At 49.3% G+C, this 12357-nt stretch overlaps 1 protein-coding gene across 1 annotated transcript in view; it reads right to left on the bottom strand.

The window, feature by feature from the left end:
- The window catches only part of LOC141978953 (uncharacterized), a 215637-nt gene that overhangs the window by 59168 nt on the left and 144112 nt on the right, over window positions 1-12357 (bottom strand). The window lies entirely within an intron of this gene.

Raw genomic sequence — 12357 nt, 5'->3', positions numbered from 1 at the left:
TCTCTGCCATGGCCATGCCCAATCCTTACCCCAGTCTGGTTTGCCCAGGGGTTGGGCCTCGTCAGGCATAGACAGGGTTGGAGGTCTGGTTGGAAGGGCTTTAAAAGGTAGTGAACAGCTTGTAGATTTCAGCCAGCAGGATGTCGGCAGAGTAAATGTGTGTGTTAATGGGACGTTGCTGAAAGAGGACAGGATGAAGGCGGTGCAGGCAACTGTAACTACATAGAATCATAGAATATCAGGGTTGGAAGGGACCTCAGGAGGTCATCTAGTCCAACCCCCTGCTCAAAGCAGGACCAATCCCCAATCAGATCATCCCAGCCAAGGCTTTGTCAAGCCTGACGTTAAAAACTTCCAAGGAAGGAGATTCTACCACCTCCCTAGGTAACGCATTCCAGTGTTTCACCACCCTCCTAGTGAAAAAGTTTTTCCTAATATCCAACCTAAACCTCCCCCACTGCAACTTGAGACCATTACTCCTTGTCCTGTCATCTTCTACCACTGAGAATAGTCTAGAACCATCCTCTCTGGAACCACCTCTCAGGTAGTTGAAAGCAGCTATCAAATCCCCCCTCATTCTTCTGTTCTGCAGACTAAACAATCCCAGTTCCCTCAGCCTCCCCTCATAAGTCATGTGTTCCAGACCCCTAATCATTTTTGTTGCCCTTCGCTGGACTCTCTCCAATTTATCCACATCCTTCTTGTAGTGTGGGGCCCAAAACTGGACACAGTACTCCAGATGAGGCCTCACCAATGTCGAATAGAGGGGAACGATCACGTCTCTCGATCTGCTCGCTATGCCCCTACTTATACAGCCCAAAATGCCATTGGCCTTCTTGGCAAAAAGGGCACACTGCTGACTCATATCCAGCTTCTCGTCCACTGTAACCCCTAGGTCCTTTTCCGCAGAACTGCTGCCTAGCCATTCGGGCCCTAGTCTGTAGCTGTGCATTGGGTTCTTCCGTCCTAAGTGCAGGACCCTGCACTTATCCTTATTGAACCTCATCAGGTTTCTTTTGGCCCAATCCTCCAATTTGTCTAGGTCCCTCTGTATCCTATCTCTGCCCTCCAGCATATCTACCACTCCTCCCAGTTTAGTATCATCTGCAAATTTGCTGAGAGTGCAATCCACACCATCCTCCAGATCATTTATGAAGATATTGAACAAAACCGGCCCCAGGACCGACCCCTGGGGCACTCCACTTGACACCGGCTGCCAACTAGACATGGAGCCATTGATCACTACCCGTTGAGCCCGACAATCTAGCCAACTTTCTACCCACCTTATAGTACATTCATCCAGCCCATACTTCTTTAACTTGCTGACAAGAATACTGTGGGAGACCGTGTCAAAAGCTTTGCTAAAGTCAAGAAACAATACATCCACTGCTTTCCCTTCATCCACAGAATCAGTAATCTCATCATAGAAGGCGATTAGATTAGTCAGGCATGACCTTTCCCTGATGAATCCATGCTGACTGTTCCTGATCACTTTACTCTCGTGTAAGTGCTTCAGGATTGATTCCTTGAGGACCTGCTCCATGATTTTTCCGGGGACTGAGGTGAGGCTGACTGGCCTGTAGTTCCCAGGATCCTCCTTCTTCCCTTTTTTAAAGATTGGCACTACGTTAGCCTTTTTCCAGTCATCTGGGACTTCCCCCGTTCGCCACGAGTTTTCAAAGATAATGGCCAATGGCTCTGCAATCACATCCGCCAATTCCTTTAGCACTCTCGGATGCAACTCGTCCGGCCCCATGGACTTGTGCACGTCCAGCTTTTCTAAATAGTCCCTAACCACCTCTTTCTCCACAGAGGGCTGGCCATCTACTCCCCATGTTGCGATGCCCAGCGCAGCAGTCTGGGAGCTGTCCTTGTTCGTGAAGACAGAGGCAAAAAAAGCATTGAGCACATTAGCTTTTTCCACATCCTCTGTCACTAGGTTGCCTCCCTCATTCAGTAAGGGGCCCACACTTTCTTTGGCTTTCTTCTTGTTGCCAACATACCTGAAGAAACCCTTCTTGTTACTCTTGACATCTCTTGCTAGCTGCAGCTCCAGGTGTGATTTGGCCCTCCTGATTTCATTCCTACATGCCCAAGCAATATTTTTATACTCTTCCCTGGTCATATGTCCAACCTTCCACTTCTTGTAAGCTTCTTTTTTATGTTTAAGATCCTCTAGGATTTCACCATTAAGCCAAGCTGGTCGCCTGCCATATTTACTATTCTTTCGACTCATCGGGATGCTTTGTTCCTGTAACCTCAACAGGGATTCCTTGAAATACAGCCAGCTCTCCTGGACTCCTTTCCCCTTCATGTTAGTCCCCCAGGGGATCCTACCCATCCGCTCCCTGAGGGAGTCGAAGTCTGCTTTCCTGAAGTCCAGGGTCCGTATCCTGCTGCTTACCTTTCTTCCCTGTGTCTGGATCCTGAACTCGACCATCTCATGGTCACTGCCTCCCAGATTCCCATCCACTTTTGCTTCCCCCACTAATTCTTCCCTGTTTGTGAGCAGCAGGTCAAGAAAAGCTCCCCCCCTAGTTGGCTCGTCTAGCACTTGCACCAGGAAATTGTCTCCTACGCTTTCCAAAAACTTCCTGGATTGTCTATGCACCGCTGTATTGCTCTCCCAGTAAATATCAGGAAAATTAAAGTCACCCATGAGAACCAGGGCGTGTGATCTAGTAGCTTCTGCGAGTTGCCGGAAGAAAGCCTCATCCACCTCATCCCCCTGGTCCAGTGGTCTGTAGCAGACTCCGACCACTACATCACTCTTGTTACTCACACTTCTAAACTTAATCCAGAGACACTCAGGTTTTTTTGCAGTTTCGTACCGGAGCTCTGAGCAGTCATACTGCTCCCTTACATACAGTGCTACTCCCCCACCTTTTCTGCCCTGCCTGTCCTTCCTGAACAGTTTATAACCATCCATGACAGTACTCCAGTCATGTGAGTTATCCCACCAAGTCTCTGTTATTCCAATCACGTCATAATTCCCTGACATCACCAGGACCTCCAGTTCTCCTGCTTCTCAGAAGCTTGAGTTTTCCAGATGTAGAGGTTCTGCAAGGGGCTGGTATTGCACCAGCCAACCTTAACTCTACATTAAGGGAGTGTTTTGCCCTTTAATTACTACTGCCCCTCAGTATTAACTGGGCCGTGAGGCTGACTCCAGAGCTAAATGCTTAGAAAGGAAACAATGAAACTCTCCATTGTTCATGACTCATCTTAAAAAAAATCACGTCCCTCCTGTCTGCACTGGCAAAGCTTTACCCTGTGAATAGCGCTCATTTCGTTTCTTAGTTAACATTTTAGCTAGTTTCCTATAAACTTGGCTTTGGAGTGAGATCTGAGGCCTAGTCTACACTAGCGCTGCAAATTGGTGTAAATTATGCTCGTTAAGCTACGTAAATTACGTAACTCAAATTGAGGTACCTTACATTGACTTAATGCGGTGTCCACGCTGCACGATGTCGACGGGAGATGTTTTTGTTGAGGTGGATTAATTAAGATAACAGGAAAGTGCTGTCCCGTCAACTCGTCATGTCTTCACCAGACTGCTCCGTCGACCACAGTGGTGCCCTTTTAGCCACGTAGCGTAGACCAGGCCTGAGGTGCAAGTGAGCTGAAGTACGTGATTGGTCCCTCGGGACTGGATCTCTTCTGATGTTTGGAGTAAACCATTTATCACACCCTTAAGCGTGCTTGTGTGGTAAGATAGATTGGAGCACCCAAGGGGCCTGGGGCTGCACTGTGAGTCTGTCATAGCGCTTCGGGCGTTCACGGTTGTTACTGGGTTGCTGAAATCTAATCATGGAACCCAAACCGAGTTTGGGGCCTCTGCCCTGTTTTTTGACAGTCCATTGTGAGGTTGGCACTCCCGGTTGTGAGCCACGCCAGGCAGCATGACGCCCCCATCCCTGAGCTGTCGCTAAGGCTTGGTCTATACCATGAAATTAGGTTGGTATACCTATGTCACTCGGGGGTGTAAAAAATCCACCCCCCTGAGTGATGCAGTGAGACCAAACAAATCCCCAGTGTACACAGCTGGGTCAGTGGGAGTCTTCTTTCACACCAGCTCCAAATCCCCTTCATGCCCCCATCAATGCCCCCAACCCCACCCAACCTCCCATCACCAACCCACAGCCCAACTCTGCACACACACCATCACCTCTAAACCATCCCACATCCCCTTGATACCTGCACAGACCCCCATCACACCACCCTCCCACAATTGCTGTCATTCACCTCATCAACCCCAGCCCTGGACACACCCATTTGCCCTTCCAGCTGTCCCCAAGCCTCCTAAAATCACGAACCCTCCAATGTCACATACCCCTCTCTCACTCATTGTCACCCACGCTGCACACAACCCCATGCTGCAAACCACCCCAAATCCCCCTTACATCCTCCATCAAGCCTTTCCCTGCACATACCCTTATCCACCCCAACCATATACACACACCCAGCACCCCCCCCCCCAAATTCCCTTCATACCCTCTATCACCTCCAGCCATGCACAGGACCCCGTCACATCCAACCAGCATGACCTTACCAATACAGCCAAGACATCCAGGGAAGGGTTCCCTCAAAACTAATGAAAGGTAGCTACAGATGTATGTTATAATAAACAAGACCGGGTAACCGATATGGGGTGCTGATGATTCAATTATGTTCTGGAATTGCTAAGAGTTCCTTGTTATTTCAGATGGGTTCTGTGAGGGGTGAAAAAAATGACACCTTGAAAGATGTTAACTCATTAAGAACTGTCAATTGTCACAGCTTTTAGTAATAATGACCAGGTTAGAAATGTCCTTTTACTCATCAATCATAAGAACGGCCATACTGGGTCAGACCAAATGTCCATCTAGTCCAGTATCTTGTTTTCCAACAATGGCCAATGCCAGGTGCTTCAGAGGGAATGAACAGAACAGGGAATCATCAAGTCATCCATCCCATATCACCCATTCCCACCTTCTGGCAAACAGAGGCTAGGGACACCATCTCTGCCCATCCTGGCTAATAGCCCGTGATGGACCTATCCTCCATGAACTTATCTAGTTCTTTTTTTTTAACCCTGTTATAGTCTTGGCCTTCACAACATCCTCTGGCAAGGAGTTCCACAGGTTGACTGTGCATTGTGTGAAGAAAGACTTCCTTTTGTTTGTTTTAAACCGGCTGCCAAGTAATTTCATTCGGTGACCCCTAGTTCTTGTGTTATGAGGCATAAATAACATTTCCTTATTTACTTTCTCCACACCAGTCATATCCCCCCCTTAGTCGCGTCTTTTCCAAGCTGAAAACTCCCAATCTTATTAATCGCTCCTCATATGGAAGCTGTTCCATACCCCGAATCATTTTGTTGCCCTTTTCTGAACCTTTTCCAATTCCAATAGATCTTTTTTGAGATGAGGTGACCAGATGTGCATGCAATATTCCAGATGTGGGCATACTATGGATTTATATAGAGGGACTATGATATTTTCTGTCTTCTTGTCTGTCCCTTTCCTAAGGATTCCCAACGTTCTGTTTGCTTTTTTCACGGCCGCTGCACACTGAGTGGATGTCTTCCAAGAACTAGCCACAAGGACTCCAAGATCTCTTTCTTGAGTGGTAACTGCTAATTTAGACCCCACCATTTTATGTGGGTAGGTAAACTGGTGGCCATCAAAGAAATTCCATCCGTAATTAGAAAAACAGAACACACAATCAAATTTATCGTGGGGCAATATTTTCCCTTGTCAAAAGAAGTCTCTTTGTCTCATGCCCTATAAAAGGAGCGGGTTGGAAAGTTTGCTTTGTGAATGAGCACCGTCAGCACTATATCAGACACAGACGCAGAGACCAGCTAACTTCTCTTCACCCTCGATAAAGGGCGGTAATGTACACCTTCTTTCTGTATAGTGCGGCATTAGGCTTTCGTCAAATAACTTCATTTGACCTCGCAGGCTGATCTCGAATCGTTAGCCTGTTCAAACCCGCCACAGACTCTTTGGTAAATCAGTGTTGAAAATAGTCAGCAGCACTGGGAAGTCCCAAGTGAGCTCCGTCGCCTGAAAACCGAGTTGGTGCTTCTGCATTAGGCAGGGGCCGCTGTGGTGCAGGACAGTAGCTACGGCTGTGGGGGGGATATCGCTGAGGGGCAGAGGGTATGGGTGAGAGCCCAGGATTAATGGCTGGCCTCTCCAGGAGATTCTTTTGTTTCATTTACCATCATCAGGATGGTGGAGGTGGGGGGTCATCCTGGGATAATGGAAGCCACGGACCACTACAGCCCCCAGCAACGGGCATGGAGACCCTCACACCCCGCACCCACCAATGCCCTTCAGCAGGGGGTGAGGTATCTCTGTATCCAGGTCACAGACTGCCCCCCACCTCAAACTCTGCTGACTAGGATCCAGCCCTGATGCAAAAGCTACAGGCCCGCCCCCCACTAACCCAGAAACCCCCGAGCAAAGAATGATGGGCTGCTCAGGGCTGGGCATGAGAACGTGCTTTCCATGTGGCTTTGAGAATACGAGAACAGCCACACTGGGTCAGACCAAACTGCCAGCTAGCCCAGTGTCCTGTCTTCCACCGTGGCCAAGGCCAGGTGCCCCAGAAAAATGAACAGAACAGGTGATCATCAAGTGATTCATTCCCTGTCACCCATTCCCAGCTTCTGGCAAACAGAGGCTGGGGACACCATCCCTGCCCATCCCGGCTAATAGCCATTGATGGACCTGTCCTCCATGAATTTATCTAGTTCTTTTTAGAACCTTGTTATAGTCTTGGCCTTCACAACGTCCTCTGGGCAATACAGTGCCACAGGTTGACTGTTTTATTGTGACCCTTCCCCTCCCCCTCTATGTAGGGTGACCAGACGGCAAGTGTGAAAAATCGGGACGGGGGTGGGGGGGTAATAGGAGCTTATATAAGTAAAAGACCCAAAAATTGGGACTGTCCCTATAAAATCGGGACATCTGGTCACCCTACCTCTATGGCAGTGGTTTTCAAACTTTTTTTCTGGTGACCCAGTTGAAGAAAATTGTTGATGCCCATGACACGATGAAGCTGGGGATGAGGGGTTTGTCGTGTGGTAGGGGGCTCTGGGCTTGGGCAGGGGGTCAGGATTCGGGAGCGGTCAGGGCTCGGGTCAGGGTTGAGGAGTTTGGGATGCAGGAAGGTGCCTCAGGTGGCTCCCAGTCAGTGACGAAGTGGGGGTTCAAGAGTAGGCTTCCTGCTTGCCCTGGAACTGTGGTCCATGCTACACCCTGGAAGTGGCCAGCAGCAGTCCGGTTCCTAGGCAGAGGCACGCAAGTGGCTCCACACAGCTCTCGCCCACAGACAAAGCCCACCCCAGCTCCCATTGACTGGGAACTGGCCAATGGCAGAGCGGAGCCAGCACTTGTGGAGGGGACAGCGCACACAGACCCGTGGCCCCTCTGCCTAGGAGCCAAACTGCTGCTGGCCACTTCCAGGGTACAGAGCAATGTCAGAACAAATAGGGACTAGCCTGCATTAGCTGGGCAGCATCACTGGTGGGAGTTTTAACAGCCCAGTCAACGGTGCTGACCAGAGCCGCCATGAACCAGTGCCTTACGTTCCACAAAGTAGTACTGGATTGCAACCCACAAGTTTTAAAATCACTGCCTTAGGGTATTGTGCCACCATGTGGGTGTTTCATTTCCCTCCCCAGTTTCACACAGAGACATACTTTGCACAGATCCATGAACAGCAAAACTTCTCTGTGTCTCTTGTCTCAGCCAGGGCATTCAATTCCATTTAAACCTTCTCTCCTGGAATGGGAATGGTCAGACAGAGGGGACGTGGCCACCTTCAGCCCTGACAGTGAGATATTCACTCTCCTCTTTCTTCATGCTGCTGTTGTTATTCCATGAAAGGTTAAGGATGGAATAAAAAGCTGAGTTCACCCTAGGGTGAGGAAAGAAAGGAGCCACCAATCTCATGGCAAATCTCAGTTCCCCAGAGAAAACCTGCCCCCGCTATTGCAATCACTGATGTGCTGGCAATATGATGGGAAAGGGACTGTCTGAATTATCGAGGCAGGAAACGGACAACAATCTACAGCAACGTCATTAACCACAAACACACTTTCATCATGCTCCAGCCGGAAGGGAAACGGGCAGGAACTCCTGCTATTCAGCCGTGGACACACTTACACAACCACACAGCAGCGAGTGTGTTGTGGAAGCTGGTCTGAGGAAACAATTGGAAACGATCACTCAGTGAGATCAGAACTAGAGTGTTGTGAGAAATCTGTGGCAATCAAGTAGTTGTGGCCAAGTGGCTAAGGTAATAGACTACAAATCCATTGGAGTCTCCCTGTGTAGGTTCAAATCCTGCCAATGATGGAGGAAGTTGTGGTTCTTTAGTTTCAGTGCCTGAGCATCCTTGGTGCCACCGAGAGCTAGGTCTTGTCTCGCTCTCAGGCTACGTCTACGCTACACAGTTATGCCATCTTAGTTAAAGCATTTTAATTAAACCGCTGTTGCATGTCCACACTAGGCTGCTTCTGTCACCAGAGCGCATCCACGTTAGCAGCTCTTGGATCGCCACAGAGAGCAGTGTATTGTGGGTCGCTATCCCACTGTGCAACTGGCCTCTGGGTGCTTTGGGAAGGGTTTGCAATGCCTCATGGGTTGGTACAGCATCAAATGATCCAGGTGTCTCTATCCCATTGTTCTATGGGCATCCTCCTAGATTGCCAGCTGCTTTCCAATTACAGTGTGCATGGTGGGGCAGACAGCGTGTGTGTGTGAGGAGAGACAGTGTGTATTGTTAGGGGGCTTATTCCTTCACCCACTTCCTTCCCTGGTCCTTCTCGCATGAACAAAGAGCAACAATACCCGAAGTCCAAAGGTGCAAACAATTCGATGTTTCTTGGGGTAAACTTCCAGCAAGCACGATTCCAGTTTCCTTCCTTAGTGTCCCCCTTCCCAGCTCAGACACCACAGAGCCTTACACCTGTGTCCCTGTTCCCATTCCTGCCCTTAGCAAAACATGATTCCAATTTCCCCACCCCCATTCCCTGTTCCCATCCCCACCCCCACACACCCACCCACTTCCTGATTGACTGCAGACTATATAGTAAAACTTGAGTTCGGCTTAGCTCTACCTTAACCAATCATTTTCCTGAAATTTAACTAATCAATCCTAACATATCGTAACATGATTATGTAACCAATTATATCCCACCCCCTTAATTAGTTTACACCCAGCAAAATTAATTATACAGCAGACAGGAACAATCACAGAACCAGACAGAGATTATACAGACAAACAATAGCAAAGTGGGAACTATAATGACAAAACAATACGGAAGTGAGGATTTCACATCCCAGCTATTGATAAGTGAGTTCTTGCCAGACAGGATGCTATCAAACTAAGTTTCCTTTTACATCTTCTTGGCTCTTCCCTTTCTCTGGAGGCGATCGGCATTATCAGGACAGGATTGTATCCTAACAGCCCCATAGCACCTTCTTTCAGTGTGACTAGTTTGGGATGGGAGGAGGTGACCGGCCGCTTCCCAGCTTATGGCTGCCTCTGCTGCTTAGCCAAAGATCTCAGCCTAAGAACAGGGCCTCAGACTGTCACAGGAAGAGAAGGCCCTTACACCAGCAGACAGTGATTTTGATTCTTTCTTTTATACCTCTAGAACTAGCCAAGTGATAAGAATACACCTACATTCTTAGAGTCTAGGCCTTTACAGACAGGCCTGAATATCTATATCCTAACGTGTGTGTTGCGGGAGTGTGTGTGCTGGGGAAGAGCGAGTGTTTCGGCACGCTGTCTCCACGTTCAGACAGCTGCTGGAAGCAACCAGTCCTGAGACAGAGGGAGGGGGACACCCCCGACATCAGCCCCCGCATCTCTCTGTCGCTCTCACGTACACACACGCCGCTACCTGCCTGGCTGTGTGGCGGGGTGCCAGAACTGGGGGGGGTAGAGGGCCATGGCCCCAGCACGTTTTACCAGCCGTGCCGATGAATGATGGAGGGGGGGACAAGGCAGAGTCTTGAGGGGAAGAGGCGTTCTGTGGGTTTGGCCTTGGGGGGGTGGGGCAGGGCCTCAGGGAGAAGGGGCGGGGTGAGTCTTGGGGAAAGGGGTGTCATAGGGGTTCCAGAGTTCAGACCCCCCATACTGTGAGGAAGCTTCCGTCACCCTGCTCCGTGTTTGCAGTGCGGGAGGGGGCAGCATCCCACAACAGAGATTTGCTCCTGGCTGCCGGAGCAGAGCCGCCGGCTCAGTCGTCAGAGCTTCCCGGATCGACGAAAGGTGAGGGGGGCCCACGGCTCTGCAGCAGGAATGCAGGGCAGGCGAGTTCACGGCAGGCATTGTGGGATACCGGCGGAGGCTAGTTATGCTGATCTAATGACCAGAAGCGTTTACACTGACACTTTGTCGTTTTAAGTTTCCTGCAAAAAGCTCTAGGCCTCTCGTCGAGGTGGTCTTATTCTTATTCTGTCACCAAAACAGGGCAGTTTTGTTACCAGACGTGGCATTGCAGTGTGTGCACCAGCCAAAAGCTGCCGACCGAGGGAGCATAGTGTGTTTTTCACATGCTTGAACAATATAATGATGCTAAAATAACTTTCTAGAGCAGACCTAGGGACTGAATGGCTCGGCAGCAGTTCGGCAGAAAAGGACCTAGGGGTTACAGTGGACGAGAAGCTGGATATGAGTCAGCAGTGTGCCCTTGTTGCCAAGAAGGCCAATGGCATTTTGGGATGTGTAAGTAGGGGCATAGCCAGCAGATCAAGGGACGTGATCGTTTCCCTCTATTCAACATTGGTGAGGCCTCATCTGGAGTACTGTGTCCAGTTTTGGGCCCCACACGACAAGAAGGATGTGGAAAAATTAGAGAGAGTCCAGCGGAGGGCAACAAAAATGATGAGGGGACTGGAACACATGACTTATGAGGAGAGGCTGAGGGAACTGGGATTGTTTAGTCTGCGGAAGAGAAGAATGAGGAGGGATTTGATAGCTACTTCAAATCAGTGGCACTGCCATGGGTACCCTCATGGCCCCACAGCATGCCAACATTTTTATGGCTGACTTAGAACAACGCTTCCTCAGCTCTCGTCCCCTAATACCCCTACTTTACTTGCGCTACATTGATGACATCTTCATCATCTGGACCCATGACAAAGAAGCCCTGGAGGAATTCCACCATGATTTCAACAATTTCCATCCCACCATCACCCTCAGCCTGGACCAGTCCACACAAGAGATCCATTTCCTGGACACTACGGTGCTCATAAGCAATGGTCACATAAACACCACCCTATACCGGAAACCTACTGACCGCTATTCCTACCTACATGCCTCCAGCTTTCACCCTGACCACACCACACAGTCCATTGTCTACAGCCAAGCTCTACGATACAACCGCATCTGCTCCAACCCCTCAGACAGAGACAAACACCTACAAGATCTCTATCAAGCCTTCTTACAACTACAATACCCACCTGCGGAAGTGAAGAAACAGATTGATAGAGCCAGAAGAGTTCCCAGAAGTCACCTACTACAGGACAGGCCTAACAGAGAAAATAACAGAACGCCACTAGCCGTCACCTTCAGCCCCCAACTACCCTCTCCAACGCATCATCAAGGATTTACAACCTATCCTGAAGGACGACCCAACACTCTCACAAATCTTGGGAGACAGGCCAGTCCTTGCTTACGGACAGCCCCCCAACCTGACGCAAATACTCACCAGCAACCACACACCACACCACAGAACCACTAACCCAGGAACCTATCCTTGCAACAAAGCCCGTTGCCAACTGTGTCCACATATCTATTCAGGGGACACCATCACAGGGCCTAATCACATCAGCCACACGATCAGAGGCTCGTTCACCTGCACATCTACCAATGTGATACATGCCATCATGTGCCAGCAATGCCCCTCTGCCATGTACATTGGCCAAACTGGACAGTCTCTAAGCAAAAGAATAAATGGACACAAATCAGACGTCAAGAATTATAACATTCAAAAACCAGTCCAAGAACACTTCAATCTCTCTGGTCACTCGATAACAAACCTAAAAGTGGCAATTCTTCAACAAAAAAACTTCAAAAACAGACTCCAACAAGAGACTGCTGAATTGGAATTAATTTGCAAACTGGATCCAATTAACTTAGGCTTGAATAAAGACTGGGAGTGGATGGGTCATTACACAAAGTAACTTTTTCCCCATGTTTATTCCACCCCTTCCCCCCTCTCCCATCCCCGCTGTTCCTCAGACGTTCTTGTCAACTGCTGGAAATGGCCCACCTTGATTATCACTACAAAAGGTTTTTTCCCCCCTGCTCTCCTGCTGGTAATAGCTCACCTCACCTGATCACTCTTGT

This window comes from Natator depressus, chromosome 28 (assembly GCF_965152275.1).
Source record: "Natator depressus isolate rNatDep1 chromosome 28, rNatDep2.hap1, whole genome shotgun sequence".
NCBI lineage: Eukaryota > Metazoa > Chordata > Testudines > Cheloniidae > Natator > Natator depressus.
Note: the sequence above shows the minus strand (reverse complement) of the source record. Positions and strands in the feature narration are given on the sequence as shown.